The following is an 18,382-nucleotide window of genomic DNA, read 5'->3' as shown; positions in this document are numbered from 1 at the left end:
GAAATGGAAACCACAGGTACATCCCCATGAGCCCCCTTACATCCCCAGCTCAACACAGACATAGCTCTCCAGTCGAGGACTGCGTTGTGAGATTGCAGCCAAGGCAATCCTAGCACCAAATCATCATGTAGATTATACAGCACCAGAAAGCGAATAATCTCCTGGTGATCCGGATTAATACGCATAGTTACTTGTGTCCAGTATTGTGGTTTATTACTAGCCAATGGGGTGGAGTCAATCCCCTTCAGAGGAATAAGAGTCTCCAAAGGCTCTAAATCATACCCACAGCGTTTGGCAAAGGACCAATCCATAAGACTCAAAGCGGCGCCAGAGTCGACATAGGCGTCCGTGGTAATAGATGACAAAGAGCAAATCAAGGTCACAGATAGAATAAACTTAGACGGTAAGGTGCAAATGGAAACAGATTTACCAAGCTTTTTAGTGCGCTTAGAGCATGCTGATATAACATGAGTAGAATCACCACAATAGAAACACAACCCATTTTTCCGTCTAAAATTCTGCCGCTCGCTTCGGGACAGAATTCTATCACACTGCATACTCTCTGGCGACTTCTCAGTGGACACCGCCAGATGGTGCACTGGTTTGCGCTCCCGCAAAGGCCTATCGATCTGAATAGCCATTGTCATGGACTCATTCAGACCCGCAGGCACAGGGAACCCCACCATAACATCCTTAATGGCATCAGAGAGACCCTCTCTGAAAGTCGCCGCCAGGGCGCACTCATTCCACTGAGTAAGCACAGACCATTTACGGAATCTTTGACAGTAAATTTCCGCTTCATCTTGCCCCTGAGATAGGGACATCAAAGTTTTTTCTGCCTGAAGCTCCAAATGAGGTTCGTCATAAAGCAACCCCAAGGCCAGAAAAAACGCATCCACATTGAGCAACGCAGGATCCCCTGGTGTCAATGAAAAAGCCCAGTCTTGAGGGTCGCCCCGGAGCAAGGAAATCACAATCCTGACCTGCTGTGCAGGGTCTCCGGCAGAGCGAAATTTCAGGGACAAAAATAATTTGCAATTATTTCGAAAATTCTGAAACCCAGATCTATTCCCCGAGAAAAATTCCGGCCAAGGAATTCTCGGCTCAGATACAGGTGCATGACAAACAAAGTCTTGCAAATTTTGTACCTTCGTGGCGAGATTATTCAAACCTGCAGTTACACTCTGAAGATCCATTACAAACAGGTGGACACAGAGCCATTCAAGGGTTAAGAGGAGGTAAGAAGCAGCTAGACAGCAATTAAGGGCTAGGCAGCAAAACTCTGAGGGGAAAAAAAAAAAAAAAAAAATTCCCTTAAACACTTCTTTTTCTCCTGCTTCAGCCCAAACAATTAACACTTTGTGGGCCGGTCAAACTGTCATGTTCTCAATGGCAAGAGAACATAGCATCAGCATATATAGGAACTAGCTCTTGGAAGATGGGAACTGAGCTGACCATGAACTAAACCTAACGCACAACTAGCAGTGGCCGGGTAGCATGCCTACGTTGATTCTAGATGCCCAGCACCAGCCGGAGGACTAAATAATGCTAGCAGAGGAAAATATTAGTCCTAGCTCACCTCTAGAGAAATACCCCGAAAGGAGACAGAGGCCCCCCACATGTATTGGCGGTGAATTAAGATGAAATAACAAACGTAGTATGAAAATAGGTTTAGCAAATTTGAGGTCCACTTACTACATAGCAGAAGACAGAAAGGACACTTTCATGGTCAGCTTAAAACCCTATCAAAACACCATCCAGGAATTACTTTAAAACTCTGGCATTAACTCATAACACCAGAGTGGCAATTCCTGTTCACAAGAGCTTTCCAGACACAGTAACGAAACTACAGCTGTGAACTGGAACAAAAATGCAAAAACAAACATGGACAAGAGTCCAACTTATCTAGTAGTTGTCTAGGAGCAGGAACAAGCACAGAGAGGCTTCTGATAACATTGTTGACCGGCAAGCAACTAACAGAGCAGCAAGGTTATATAGCGACTCCCACATCTTGATGGGAACAGGTGAACAGAGAAGATGAAAACACCAGTTCAATTCCACCAGTAGCCACCGGGGGAGCCCAGAATCCAAATTCACAACAGTGTTCCCCGCCCGCCCTGTGTGTTCCCTTCCCGTGCTGTGTGTTCCCCTCACGTGTTGTGTGTTCCCCACCCATCCTGTGTGTTTCCCGTCCGTCCTGTGTGTTCCCCACCCATCCTGTGTGTTCCCCGCCCATCCTGTGTGTTCCCCACCCTGTTATGATCCCAGTGGCTGGGGATCACAGGAAATACTAGCTAAGTAACTAAACATAGACACGAGCTCTAGGGAGGTGGTAACTGGACTGACCGCAAAACCTGATCCTATCCAAACACACTAAAGGTAGCCGGTGAATGTGCCTAAAATCCTGGACGTCTCGACGCAGCCTGAGAAACTGACTACCCCTAAAGAGAAAGCAAGACCTCACTTACCTCAAGAGAAATAACCCCAAAGATATAGGAAGCCCCCAACAAATAATAACGGTGAGGTAAGGAGAAAAGACACACGTAGGAATGAAAACAGATTCAGCAAATGAGGCCCGCTAATACTAGATAGCAGAAGACAGATAGCGAACTGTGCGGTCAGTAAAAAACCCTACCAAAATATCCACGCTGAGAAATCAAGAACCCCCACACCAACTAACGGTGTGGGGGGAGAAACTCAGCCCCCCAGAGCTACCAGCAAGCTGGGAAATCACATATTAGCAAGCTGGACAAGAAACATATAGAACACTGATGATCAAAAAATGAACAAAACGGAAACTTAGCTTCTCTTGAAGAGACTGGGAACAAGGTAGTCAGAAGGAATCAGAATAGCACTGAATACATTGACAGCAGGCATAGACTGAGAGTCCAAGTGAGCTTAAATAGAAAACCAGCCCACAGATAACGAGACAGCTGATGCCAGTCACAAACCTGCAGAAAGACAGCACTCACACAGTACCACTTGTGACCACAAGAGGGAGCCCAGAAATAGAGTTCACAACACCACCCATCCTCTGCGCTCCCCACCCATGCTTTGTTCCCTGCTACTGCTACTACTGTGTGATACCTGCCAATGCTGTGTGATCTCTGCCCATGCTGTGATCCTTGTCCGTGCTGTGTGATCCCTGCCCGTACTGTGTGATACCTGCCCATGCTGTGTGATCTCTGCCCTTACTGTGTGATCCCCGCCCATGCTGTGTGATCCCTTCCCATGCTGTGTGATCCCTGCCCGTACTGTGTGATACCTGCCAATGCTGTGTGATCTCTGCCCATACTGTGTGATCCCTGCCCATGCTGTGTGATCCCTGCCCATGCTGTGATCCTTGTCCGTGCTGTGTGATCCCTGCCCGTACTGTGTGATACCTGCCCATGCTGTGTGATCTCTGCCCTTACTGTGTGATCCCCACCCATGCTGTGTGATCCCTGCCCATACTGTGTGATCCCTGCCCATGCTGTGTGATCCCTGCCCATGCTGTGTTATCCCTGCCCGTACTGTGTGATACCTGCCAATGCTGTGTGATCTCTGCCCATACTGTGTGATCCCTGCCCATGCTGTGTGATCCCTGCCCATGCTGTGATCCTTGTCCGTGCTGTGTGATACCTGACCGTACTGTGTGATACCTGCCCATGCTGTGTGATCTCTGCCCTTACTGTGTGATCCCTGCCCGTGCTGTGTGATCCCTGCCCGTGCTGTGTGATCCCTGCCCGTGCTGTGTGATCCCTGCCCGTACTGTGTGATACCTGCCCATGCTGTGTGTTCCCCGCCCGTGCTGTGTGTTCCCCACCCGTTCTGTGTGATCCCTGCCCGTGCTATGTGATCCCTGCCCGCACTGTGAAAGCCCCACCTCAGTTACTGATGGAGATCTGCTATTTCTGGATTTTTGCACTTTTTTTTCCCTGAAGTGAAGGTTTAATTGTTTTTTGTACTGAAGCTCTCAGGAGGATTTCTAGAAACCACTCATGAAGTGTTCACACTTCAGATTGAGGGTGTCCAGGGGCTGGAGCTCCTCCAGGCACCTTCTAAACTACAGTAATGGGTCAGATTGGTACAATATGGCGGTAATAATGAAATAACATGATGCCCCTGGAAGATGTCACCCGTGTCCTGCTGACATTGTAGTATCTGCACTATGAAGAAAGTATTAGCCCCCCATGCTGCTACCAGAGTTCTGTTTCTTCACGCCCCTACATTTCAGTCTCTATGTTCCGTTATTAATCCTTGGGGTGGACGGCGGTTTATGCCGAGGCAGCGGCGTTATGTGGGCTTTATGCACCCAGCGTGCGTAAGGCGAGTATTTTGCACCCCATAACCTGTGAACTGTGCGCGCTCCCTGTGGCCCAGCCGCCAGTCCAGTATTACCCCCACACAAATGTAATGTCTTTTTAGGACATACTGCCATTTTACCCTCTAGTATTTTTCTGATTCTTGCTGAATTCCGACATAATGTTTAACCGTTTGTAACGTTTATTAATTTGTATTAAATTTTTTAATGTAAAAGTTGTATTATTCTAAACTGTTTACCAATCCTAAACCTGTTCCTATGTGTAACTGTGGCCCTATCTCTATCCCATCACCTTCGTCCTGGCCCCAGCCCTAACCTTATCCCTCACCGTAAGCCTAGCCTTAACCCTGACTCTGGCCGTAACCCTATTCCTAGTGAGCATGCACTTATACTGAAGTATGCTGGCCCCGTTTTTCATCTCAGCCCCATTCTGCGGTACATCGCTACTGTCAAGGTGGTGTTTCGCATGCCACATCGGTGCCGCCCTACTCACAATGGTCAACAGAACTGTATGATGTCATTACTACATGGACTGCACCACACAGGATAATTACAGGTGGGTACCATCTCCGTCACTAAAACTTTCTGTGTAATGTCACCACATGGCACTGTGCCTTAAGAGTGGAGATGCTGCCTACACTCCACTTGAAGATCTTGTCATAGAAAAATTAAAATCCATAAGACTGCTCTAGAAGGGAGAAAGTGCTTGCAGTCCATCAAGTTACCTTCACATGACCCCCAGGCACTGGCCACCTCCTTTGGAAACAGGTAATTAAGGAAACTCCTAATGGCTAGCAGATGTGAGGCCAATCTTTGCTTGATTGCACAAGAATGTGGAGTAGGGCAGATTTACGACCATTAGATATAACAGCATCAGATAAAAAGAAAACGTAAAATCCTTTGTCTACCTTATAGAAATTATGAAGTGAGGTTTTATGAACTACGTCGATATAATAGATAGGAAAGTCATATTTTCTGAAACGTGATGAAATGGTGAAAACAAAGTATGGTTTTGCGTCGCTGGGTGATGGCTAACCTGCTGCCAAATGGACATCAGGCACATAGACGACAATATCTATGCCATGTCTCCTATCTATGAACAGATAAAATTGCGATAGGAAAGATGACAGTAATATCTCCTGCCTGGGACCTTCGGGGGGAAGATATCGTAAAAGCTGAGAATCTCATAATGTTTTAAGACTAATAAGACACATCCTATAGAACTCTGCAGTCCAGTCCTGTTATAAGGCAGCAGAGGAGAGGTGTGTGGGTGTACCTTGTGTTAAGAAAAGACAATACCCACTACGATCCTTGTTCAATGTCAGGAAGATACATTGCTGTGTAGGATTGATCCACGTTTCACTGGAGTTCTTCCCTCCATAAATCTGAGTCATTTCCATCAGGTTTAGTAATTTACTCTCGTTATTCCTTTTTATTTTACGTAATTGTACATGTTGAAAGTTTTGTCACTTTTGCAAAATCTTTTGTATATTTTTATAAACACTGCCTACTTTTCGGATTAAACATGTAAAAAATGTATAAATTAACACAGTTCAAAAAAGATAATAATAGGCAAAACGTCTATTGTAAATGTCTCCAAACACTACCTCAATGTAAGTATAGAGGCAGGACGATAAATTGCAACAAATATTATATCATAAAAAATTGAATTTTTATTATAAACATAGAATAAAATGAATATAAATACAATGAATTCAAGCTAAAGAACATACGACTAGTGCGGGAGCATCGGGACATGAAAACTAGGTATGTACAGTCATGGCCAAAAGTATTCACACCCCTGCAATTCTGTCAGATAATACTCAGTTTCTTCCTGAAAATGATTGCAAACACAAATTCTTTGTTATTATTATCTTCATTTAATTTGTCTTAAATGAAAAACCACAAAAGAGAATGAAGCAAAAAGCAAAACATTGATCATTTCACACAAAACTCCAAAAATGGGCCAGACAAAAGTATTGGCACCCTCAGCCTAATACTTGGTTGCACAACCTTTAGCCAAAATAACTGCAACCAACCACTTCCGGTAACCATCAATGAGTTTCTTACAATGCTCTGCTGGAATTTTAGACCATTCTTCTTTGGCAAACTGCTCCAGGTCCCTGATATTTGAAGGGTGCCTTCTCCAAACTGCCATTTTTAGATCTCTCCACAGGTGTCTATGGGATTCAGGTCTGGACTCATTGCTGGCCACCTTAGAAGTCTCCAGTGCTTTCTCTCAAACCATTTTCTAGTGCTTTTTGAAGTGTGTTTGGGGTCATTGTCCTGCTGGAAGACCCATGACCTCTGAGGGAGACCCAGCTTTCTCACACTGGGCCCTACATTATGCTGCAAAATTTGTTGGTAGTCTTCAGACTTCATAATGCCATGCACACGGTCAAGCAGTCCAGTGCCAGAGGCAGCAAAGCAACCCCAAAACATCAGGGAACCTCCGCCATGTTTGACTGTAGGGACCGTGTTCTTTTCTTTGAATGCCTCTTTTTTTCTCCTGTAAACTCTATGTTGATGCCTTTGCCCAAAAAGCTCTACTTGTGTCTCATCTGACCAGAGAACATTCTTCCAAAACGTTTTAGGCTTTTTCAGGTAAGTTTTGGCAAACTCCAGCCTGGCTTTTTTATGTCTCGGGGTAAGAAGTGGGGTCTTCCTGGGTCTCCTACCATACAGTCCCTTTTCATTCAGACGCCGACGGATAGTACGGGTTGACACTGTTGTACCCTCGGACTGCAGGGCAGCTTGAACTTGTTTGGATGTTAGTCCAGGTTCTTTATCCAACATCCGCACAATCTTGCGTTGAAATCTCTTGTCAATTTTTCTTTTCCGTCCACATCTAGGGAGGTTAGCCACAGTGCCATGGGCTTTACACTTCTTGATGACACTGCGCACGGTAGACACAGGAACATTCAGGTCTTTGGAGATGGACTTGTAGCCTGGAGATTGCTCATGCTTCCTCACAATTTGGTTTCTCAAGTCCTCAGACAGTTCTTTGGTCTTCTTTCTTTTCTCCATGCTCAGTGTGGTACACACAAGGACACAGGACAGAGGTGGAGTCAACTTTAATCCATGTCATCTGGCTGCAAGTGTGATTTAGTTATTGTCAACACCTGTTAGGTGCCACAGGTAAGTTACAGGTGCTGTTAATTACACTAATTAGAGAAGCATCACATGACTTTTCGAACAGTGCTAATACTTTTGTCCACCCCCTTTTTTATGTTTGGTGTGGAATTATATCCAATTTGGCTTTAGGACAATTCGTTTTGTGTTTTTTCATTTAAGACAAATTAAATGAAGATAATAATAACAAAGAATTTGTGATTGCAATCATTTTCAGGAAGAAACTGAGTATTATCTGACAGAATTGCAGGGGTGTCAATACTTTTGGCCATGACTGTATATTGTAAATTGCACCGCCTATAATGAAAGGAGAAAATCCCCCAAACAAAAAGAATTTGGCATAAAGTCAATTCTGATTCATGATTTACACATAAAGTGCAGAATGTGATGATTTACCATGAGTTGTGCATCAATGGCTGTGATGCTGGGTCTTCTATACCTCCGGTGTGAGCAGATAATGAGGTCATTATTAAATGCTGGGAAAGTACGGGCGCTTCTCCACTACTGATGGCCTGGCCCGGGTATGAAAAGACTTCCGTTCTCCGCAGGTCGCACCCATTGCGCACCCATTTTGTTTGGGGGATTTTTTCCTTTCATTATAGATGGTACAATTTCCAATATACAGACATATTTTTCATGTCCCGATGCTCCCGCACTACTCGTATGTTCTTTAGCTTGAATTCATTGTATTTATATTTATTTTATTCTATGTTTATAATAAAAATTCAATTTTTTATCATATAATATTTGTTGCAATTTATCGTCATGCCTCTATACTTACATTGAGGTTGTGTTTGGAGACCTGTAAAAAATGTAATAGCTTTCTGCCTCTTGCACTATAAGCCACATGCCCAAAGCCATATACTATCTGTAGGCAGTGTCCTGTGTCCTATATGTGGCAGATAGTATCGGGAACTGATCTGGGACGGTTGGTTGCCCAATACATCTGACAACCCTCCCAGATCTGACATGTCATGTGATGTCAGTGATGCATGATTATGGAGCCATGGAGGTCAGCGGGTGCTCTAGTTCGCTAGCCGAAACTGCATGGACCGGGGATCATCCCACCGAACATATAACGCTACTCAGAGAACACAGGGTGAGGGTAAAACAGTGTGGCAATACTTTATTGATCAACAAAACAGACAATAACACATAGAACAGTCCCAGCAAATACCCAAGATGGTGCACATTACAGAGTCCCTCCCTTCCGCTGACTCATCCGGGATAAGAACAATTGAGACTTCAGAGCTTCCAGGGTCGACTACCCAACCTGCGACATGCACACAGAGAGGAGGTAACGATAAGCTTAGGAAGATGACAGTCCATTGAGGTACAAGACCAGGTGACCCAAGGGTCACAACCTGGCTTCTCCGAACATCTCCTTGGAATGAGGTTACCAGCGGGTTCCATTCCTGGCTTTCACCAAATGGGTTCAGTGATGGTCAGTGGAGTCGGGGCCGTGGTCCCCTAAGCTGATATCAAATCTGTGTCCCTCGTGATGGAGCCATGATTTCTATGCTGCTGTCCTGTAGAGAGTCTCTGGGTCTTTGGATCTCTGGGCTGTCAGTCTCCAGGTATGTATGTCTCCTGTTACAGAGGCATATGACCTCTTTTTATAGTTTACATTCACATATGAAGGAGAAGAATGGAGACAAACTCAACTCACATTGTTTGATTATGTAATCTATTTGAATAGTTTTTCCTCTATTTTGCAAGTCAACAAGCTAGCTGGCATGGACAATGTGTAATCAACATATCAGCAAATATCATTGTTCCATGACCCTGTATCACTAGTCATCCAGTATAACAGCACAATATGTTACAAAAAATTGTCAACTTACAAGTCAATATTACAGGCTTACACAAACAAAACTCTTTTCTTGTCCAGCCAGAAAGAAACACATAAATTCAAAATTCAACATACAGATAATCTATTGTTCCTGGCTTGCTGAAAATAGATACCTGGGTAATTAAGATACAATCTGTGTCATCACAATGATGATAATGTGTCTTGTGCTACAGGAAAACTCATGCACATCACACTGCGGAGTGACGTTGCTGAGGAGCCAGCATAAGTGCTAAGGGTGATGGGGACAGATATGGGGATCATAAGGAAGGTCGTCACATGCAACTGACCAGTGCCACAATGGACCATGATATGACCGATGGAAGCTGCCCCATGATTATCACAGCTTCTGAGGTAACAGGGAAGGTGGGGAAACACCAAGGTTACTTACCGGTAGCCGTTTTTTACGGAACCCATGACGGCACACCTGAGAGAGGGGATCCGCCCAGTCAGGACAGGAAACCCTACTGAAAATAAAAGGGCAGTACCTCTCTGTCGCTTCAGTTGGTTTTCAGAGCATGAGAGGCCCCCCTGGTTAGTACACATGGCAATCCATCACCACATCATATTAACTAAAAGCACGCAAAACAATAGTGCACACTGAAGGGGTGATAAAGGGGGGGAATACACAGGTGCCGTCATGGGTTCTGGAAAAATCGGCTACCGGTAAGTAACTTTGGTGTTTTCCCTTCCCCCATGACGGCACACCTGAGAGTCTTTTGTAGAATGAAACCTTAGGGAGGGACCACCGCTTGCAGTACCCTTCTACCAAAGGTTAGGTCAGCAGAGGAAGAAAGATCTAGCCGGTAGTGCTTGAAAAAAGTTGAGGGTGAGGACCAGGTAGCGGCCTTGCAAATTTGATCAATTGATACCTCAGCCTTTTCTGCCCAGGAGGTAGCCACAGCCCTGGTGGAGTGAGCCTTGATGCCTTCAGGAACCGGAGTGCCACCCGCAGAGTAGGATAAACTAATGGCCTCCCTAATCCATCTAGCAATAGTACTTTTAGCTACCCCACACCCTCTTTTGCTACCCTGAAAGGCTACGAATAGGGTTTGGTCTTTCCTCCACCGACTAGTCATAGATATGTATTGTAACATAGACCTTCTCACATCTAACATGTGGAACTTTAGTTCCCCTGGATTTCTAGGATTAGTACAGAATGATAGTAAAGTAATCTCTTGACTCCTATGGAACATTTGAACCACCTTGGGGAGATTATTATTATTATTATTATTTATTGTTATAGCGCCATTTATTCCATGGCGCTTTACAAGTGAGGAGGGGTATACATAATAAAAACAAGTACAATAATCTTGAACAATACAAGTCATAACTGGTACAGGAGGAGTGAGGACCCTGCCCGCGAGGGCTCACAATCTACAAGGGATGGGTGAGGATACAGTAGGTGAGGATAGAGCTGATCGTGCAGCGGTTGGTTGATCGGTGGTTACTGCAGGTTGTAGGCTTGTCGGAAGAGGTGGGTCTTCAGATTCTTTTTGAAGGTTTCGATGGTGGGCGAGAGTCTGATGTGTTGTGGTAGAGGGTTCCAGAGTAGGGGTGATACGCGAGAGAAATCTTGTATACGATTGTGGGAAGAGGAGATAAGAGGGGAGTAGAGAAGGAGATCTTGTGAGGATCGGAGGTTGCGTGTAGGAAAGTACCGGGAGATGAGGTCACAGATGTAAGGAGGAGACAGGTTGTGGATGGCTTTGTACGTCATGGTTAGGGTTTTGTACTGGAGTCTCTGGGCAATGGGGAGCCAGTGAAGGGGTTGACAGAGGGGAGAGGCCGGAGAATAGCGGGGGGACAGGTGGATTAGTCGGGCAGCAGAGTTTAGAATAGATTGGAGGGGTGCGAGAGTGTTTGAGGGGAGGCCACAGAGCAGGAGGTTGCAGTAGTCAAGACGAGAGATGATGAGGGCATGGACTAGGGTTTTTGCAGATTCTTGGTTGAGGAATGAACGGATTCGTGCAATATTTTTGAGTTGAAGTCGGCAGGAAGTCGGAGATACGCCTGGTCTGGTCTTAGAACGATCCTGTCATCAAAAACCTGAGTATAAGGAGGGCATATTGACAGGGCCTGTAAATCACTTACCCTACGTGCCGATGTTAAGGCTACTAGTAGAACCGTTTTAAGGGTAAGTAACTTAGGTGATAACTCTTGTAAAGGCTCAAAAGGGTCTTTAGTTAGGGCCTCTAAGACTAAATTTAGATCCCAAGGAGGGATTTTTGGGATAACGACCGGTCGAGATCTACTACAAGATTTTATGAATCGTGAAACCCATCTATTTGAGGCAAGATTACAGTTATATAGGGCCCCCAAGGCTGAAACCTGAACATTAAGGGTGCTGGTTGCTAACCAAAGTTGTAATCCTGCTTGCAGAAATTCTAGGATAGGACCCACTGGAGCTACCTCCCCCAATGGTTCCCCCAGGAAGTTAAGAAATTTTTTCCATGTCCTACCATAGATCCTAGAGGTTATGGGTTTTCTGCTTTTCAATAGGGTGGAGATTAAACCTGGTGAGAATCCTTGGCGACTTAGTAACGCCCTCTCAAATTCCAGGCTGCCAGATGGAAGCCCTTCACCTGAGAGTGGGTCACTGGGCCCTGGGTTAGCAGGTCCGGAACCTCTGGCAGAATCCATGGGTCCGTTACCGACATCTGCCTTAGAAGGGAGAACCATGGTTTCCTTGGCCAGAATGGAGCTATGAGGATTATTTTTGCTTGATCCTCTCTGATCTTCCGGATAACAGCTGGAATCATCACTATCGGGGGGAATGCGTAGGCCAGAGAGAACTTCCAGGGTATCAGTAGGGCATCTACTGCAAAAGGATGTTCTCTTGGATTTAAGGAGCAGAACTTTTTGACTTTTTTGTTGTGTGAGTTGGCAAACAAGTCTTTCTGGTGTGCCCCAAGCTTGGACTATTTGTTGGAATATCTGGGGGTTTAGGGACCATTCCCCCTGTCTTAAGCCTCTGCGACTCAGGAAGTCTGCTTGTGTGTTTTCTATGCCCCTGATGTGTAGTGCCGTCAGGGATGACAGGTGTTGTTCTGCCAACTGAAAGAGTAGATTTGATACTTCCATGAGGCCTTTGGACCTCGTCCCCCCCTGATGATTGATATACGCCACCACTGCTCGATTGTCCGTCATGATTCGAGTATGGCGGCCCCAGAGAAAAGGGAGAAAATGTCTTAGGGCTTTTTCCACTGCCCATAGCTCTTTTTCGTTTGACCCATAGTTTCTTTCTAGTAAGGACCAGGTTCCTTGTATTGAGTGAGACCTCAGGTGAGCCCCCCAACCTATACCGCTTGTGTCAGTCATGATGATGTCTTTGACCAGATTTGACTGGACCCCCATTGTCAGGTGGTCTTCCACCGTCCACCAAACTAGGGAATCCCTTACGCCCAGGGAGAGACATAGATTTCCTTATTTCCTTCTAAATGCCCTCTTAACAGTCTTTGAGCTGAGAGAACTTCCCACTGTAGTTGTCTTAGGTGGAATTGTGCCCATCCTACTGCCGGAATACACGATGTTAACTAGCCTAGTAGGGACATCGTCTTTCTTAGAGTCATTGCTGGTTGATGTATTGCTGTACCGGCCAGGTTTATTATCTTGGCTACTTTGTTTTCTGGAAGGAGGCAGAGCTGACGCTCGGAGTCCAGCATTAACCCCAGGAAGGAATGTAGTTTTACTGGTACTAATCTTGACTTGGGGATATTTATTATCCAACCCAGCTCCATTAGAGTTGATGTTACCACTGATACTTGATGAGTGCAGTGGGACTCTGACCTCCCTATTACAAGGAAATCGTCCAGATATGGGACAGTTACTACATCCCGGGACCGGAGGTATGACATTACTGTCACCATTACTTTGGTGAAAACCCTGGGGGCTGTAGACAGGCTGTATATTGGTAATGTTTTATCAGATTCTGAATATAGAGAGCTACTCTCAAGTATTTCCGATATTCCTGGTGTATTGGTATATGGTAGTACGCATCTTTTAAGTCTATTACTGCCATGAAGCAGTGTTGGAAGAAAAGTTTTATGGTCGTGTTGATAGACTCCATCTTGAAGGAGTAGTTCTCTATCGATTGATTGAGCTTCCTTAGATTTATTATAGTTCTCCAAGAGCCATCCTTTTTTTGGATTAAAAAGACAGGGGAGTAAAATCCGCCTCTTTCTTCCCGAGCCGGGACTTCCTGAAGAACCTTTTTGTGAATGAGTCCCAAGACTTCCGTCTCCAGGGCAGATTGCTCCTGCTGGGACCTTCTTCGGGGAGTTATTATAAAGTTTTGCCAGGGTGGACGGATGAATTTTATTTTGAGGCCATCTATGATAATATTCACGACCCAGGTACTGGGGGAGATATTTATCCAGGCCGGAATGAAGAGGGAGAGTCTTCCTCCCACTTCTGGCGTAATGTCATTGGGGGGGATTATTTTGCTGATGTAGAGGGCCCTTTAAACTTGTAGCCCGATCCTCTCATCCTTAAAGTCCCAATTTTTCCTCTCCCCTGGGGGGCGACCTCTGTTATATCTTCTCCTCCAAAAGAAAGGTTTTTTGGAATCTTTAGGGATATTGGGAAAAAACTTTCTTTTTATCCCCTGCATGTTCCAGGATCTCTTCTAGTTTTTTGCCAAAAAGAAGTTGGCCGTCACATGGAATGGAGCACAGCTTATGTTTAGATGGCAAATCCCCCGGACAACCCTTGAGACAAAGGGCCTTCGTGCCGCATTGGACAAGCTCGCTGCCCTAGCTGTTAGTCTTGCGGAATCTGCGGAAGAGTCTGCCAAGAAAGCTGCTGCTCCTTACACTAAAGATATATTTGCAAGGATGTCGCCTCTGAGTACTTTGTCCCTTAGCTGATCCTCTATCTGCTGTAGCCAGACCATGAGAGCACGGGCCGTACATGTCCCAGCAATTGCTGGCTTCAGGCCCCCCGCTGAGGCTTCCCAGATATGTCTCAGAAAACCATCTGCTTTTTTATCAAGCGGGTCTTTAAGAACACCAGAGTCTTCTAATGGAAGGGACGATCTTTTTAAACATTTGGCTACGGCCCCGTCAATTTTAGGGATCTTCTCCCAGGATTCAGAGTCTTTTTCCTCAAAAGGATATCTCCTTTTGGATGAAGAAGGCAAAGTACCCATTTTTTCAGTTTTTTTCCACTCTTTCTCAATTAATGCTTTGATTTTCGCATTGACCGGAAACGCGCGTTTCCTTTTCTCTTCTAAGCCACCAAACATGACATCTTCTAGTGACCTAGGTGTCTTCTCCTTCTTAAGACCCATTGCAGATCTAACTGCTTTAACTAATTTGTCTACATCCTCGGTTGGAAAGCATGGACGACCTCCTGAATCACTGTCCGAGGAGGAACCTGAAGACTGGATAGAGGCCGAGGAGGTAGAGGGAGATCGGGACGATTTATGACTCTCCTGTCTCTGAGAGGCATCTGACTCTGTAGACGCCTTACGGCTTTTCCTTCTCGGTTTATTAAGGGCCATTTTCAAGGAGTCTTATTTCTGCCTGTATTATGGCTTTAAGGCTAGTGGCGAAATTAGGGGTCTCTTCTTGTATGGTTTTATTAATGCAGTTAGCACAGAGATCCTTCTGCCACTGAACTGCAAGCGGGTCTTTACAAAGGGCACACTCTCGGTTCTTTGTTTTACCGCTAAACTTCCTGGACCCCTATTGATCAAACAGAAAAAATGGACCCTGTTACCATAAGGGTGACATTCATGTAGATCACTCACCACCGCCGACAATCAAGGGTACCGATTTTGGAGGCTGGACAGATGCACGTGAAGCGTTCCTCCTGGACGCCGACGAATCTTGCCGGACAGGACGACTGCTGCTCCTACCACTTGAGCTCCTGGTATGCTGGTGGCTCGGCAAGGCATCTGGCGAGAGCTCCTGCTGCTGTGATGGCGGCTGCTGCTGCTCTTGCTGCCCACTTCCATGATGAAGTTTCTGGTCACGAGTGCGTCTTCTGTGGTTATCACCCCTTTTATGGGGGATCCACTGCACTCCCCGCCTCCTCCGGTGCCCAATAGTGGCCCCTCCCCTGCTCTGCCGCACCGCCGGAGTCTTTATCCACCGGCCGGCGTTTTCTTCATGGGCGCCGCCATCTTGGATCCGGCGCCCGCCCCCGACGTCACACGGACACGCCCATTCCCAGCGTGCCTTGCGTGTGACGTCAGGCGGGCGACCCGGAAGTGGCCGCCGCACGGCAGAGAGAGGAGGGCAGCGTGGCAGCCACGGAAGGAACCCGGCCATCCGACCGTGCTGCACAGACGCCCGCTCGGACGCAGAGCCCCGGAGGATCCGCGGACGGCGCATCCAGACCCCGAGCTCCGACGCACAGGCGCTGCCTGTTCTTCCATGCTGGGACGGGAGCTGGGTAAGTGGAATCACCGCCGTGCTTAGCACAAGGGTCCCAGTCAGGACAGGAAACCAAACTGAAGCGACAGAAAGGTACCGCCCTTTTATTTTCAGTAGGGTTTCCTGTCCTGACTGGGCGGATCCCCTCTCTAAGGTGTGCCGTCATGGGGGAAGGGAAAATTTTTATCCCAATTCTGTCAGGATGGTGGGAAAGTGTCCCACAGTTGGTCAAGGTGGTCAGAAAGTAGAATGCCCAATCTGTCAGGATGATGGGAAAGCAGTAACCATAATGGCCTCTCAGGATGGTGGGAAAGTATTATCTCCAGCCTGTCCAAATGGTGGGAAAGTGTGTCTCATAGCCGGTCAGTGGGGTGGGAAAGTTGTGTCCCCAATCTGTCAGAGTAGCAGGAAGGTAGTATCCCCAGCCTATCCGAATGGTAGAAAAGTAGTATCCCCAACCTGTCACGCTGGTGGGAAGTTGGGGTCCCCAGCTTTTCAGGATGTTGGGAAGGTCTGTCCCATAGCCTGTCTGAGGATGCTACTTTTCTATTACCCTGACAGGCTGGAGAAACTACTTTTCTACCACCCTGACAGGCTGAGGATAATACCTGCCCCCTACCCTGACAGATTGTGACACAACTTTCCCACTTCCCTGACAGGCTGTGAGACACACTATCCCATCATCTGGACAGGCTGCGGATACTACTTTTCCACCACCCTGACAGACTGGGGATACTACTTTTCTACCACCCTGTCTGTCAAGGTGGTGGAAAAGTAGTGTCCATTGTCTGTCAGGGTGGTGGGAAAGTATTGTTATCACCCGGGGAGACAGCTTACATAGCTGCTGTCACCGACATTCAGCCTTCTGGACCCTCATAATCCAGCAGGATAACAGGACCAGTTATTGACCCAGAGGAGGTCCTGCGGTGTTCCTGGTTGAGGCCTTAACATTGCTTCTGGTTACCTCTAACCTGGAGTCTCAGACGAATCTGAAGGCGCTGAGTGACCTTACAGAGAAGCCCATCTCCCAGTCCCAGAAGGAGAGACAATGACGACACAATATTTAATCTTAATTATGCCATACATATATTTTCAGCAGCCCAGGAGACATAGGCTATTGTCTGAACATTGAGTATTGAAGTTGTGTTTTTCTTCAGTGGGTCAAGAACAGTAGACTGTTGTCATAGGAGTCTTAAAGTTGACTCAGTTTCTGCAGTTCTGTTACTATCTTTGGAGGACAGGGACGCAGGGTCTTTGAACAATCGATTTAGTTAATATGTTGATTAACTCCTGTTAAGTGCAAGTAGCTTTGTTGACCTGCACAACAGAGGAGAAACTATGCAGACTGAGTATTTAATCAAACAATGAGTTTAACCTCATCCCACCTTCCCCCTGATATGTGGATTATGGCCTGAACAACAGATGTGGATATAAAAAGGACCTATATCCTTATGAAGAATCTACAGAACAACCACCAAGGCATCATGGCACCATCAAAGGAAACACAGATTTAACATTCTACAGGATGCCAGTTTAAGGGACCACGACCCAGGGAGAATACAGAACTGCTCCATTGACCATCACGGAACCCATGGAGATGTTATTTTACTCACTTCTATAGCATTATTACTTCCACAGCGCTTTACAGATATTATCAATGCTGTCCCCATTGGGGCTCACAATCCGAATTCCCTATCAGTATGTCTGGAGTGTGGGAGGAAACCCACGCAAACATGGGGAGAACATGCAGATGTTGCACTCCTTGCAGATGTTATCCTTGGTTGAATTTGAAATCAGGATGCCAGGGCTGCCAGGCTGCAGTGCTAACCACTGTGCCACCGTGCTGCCCTTTGATGTTCAGAGAAGCCAGGATTGGGACCCACCGGTCACCTGGCTCCATTGAGACCTTCTGTGAAGCTAGGTTGTGACCCTCCGGTCACCTGGCCTTGTATCTGAATGGACTGTCAGCTTCCTAAGCTTGTCTTTACCTCCTCTCTGTGTGCCACAGGTGGGGTAGTCGGCACTGGAAGCTCTGAAGGCACAGCTACTCTTATCCTGGCAAGTCAGCAGAAGGGTGAGACTCTGCAATGTGCACCATCTTGGGTAATTGCTGGGACTGTTCTATGTGTTATCTGCCTGTTTTGTGGTTCAATAACGCATTGTCACACGGTTTACCCTCACCCTGTGTTGTCAGAGTAGCGTTATGCCCACGGTAAAAGGAGAGCGGGTGTTTGATGGGATGGGATGGGCACTGATCCATGCTCTCGGGACAGTGGACGAGGACACCCACTGGCCCCCGTGTCTCCTCAGTATATACTGTATATATCCTGTATACCATTGTTCTCTGCACTAGTGCTTTACACTGATGCGGTTTTGGACCCACAGCCCAATCCTGATATCCACCGACTGCTTACCCCCTTCCTCCAGGTTATGACCCCACAGTTACTAGGTTTTACCAATTTTGTGCCCTGCAACAGTGAGTTGGCAGTAGACAGGTTAGTAGTTGGGGAGCAACCCGGGATGGAAGGAGATACATGGGCATATAGGAAGCCAGCTCCTGTTAATTAGTCAGGTAGGGATAAGCGTAGAGAAGTAACAGACCTATTATCTAACTTGCATAGAAATGGTGTTGTGTATGAAGAAGGGAGACCGCCATATATCAGATAGCATGTTCTGAAGGAAACAGCAGCAGGATTCTGGATCTCAAGCAGAACGCCT

Source organism: Ranitomeya variabilis, chromosome 1 (genome assembly GCF_051348905.1).
Source record: "Ranitomeya variabilis isolate aRanVar5 chromosome 1, aRanVar5.hap1, whole genome shotgun sequence".
Classification (NCBI taxonomy): Eukaryota; Metazoa; Chordata; class Amphibia; order Anura; family Dendrobatidae; genus Ranitomeya; species Ranitomeya variabilis.
Note: the sequence above shows the minus strand (reverse complement) of the source record.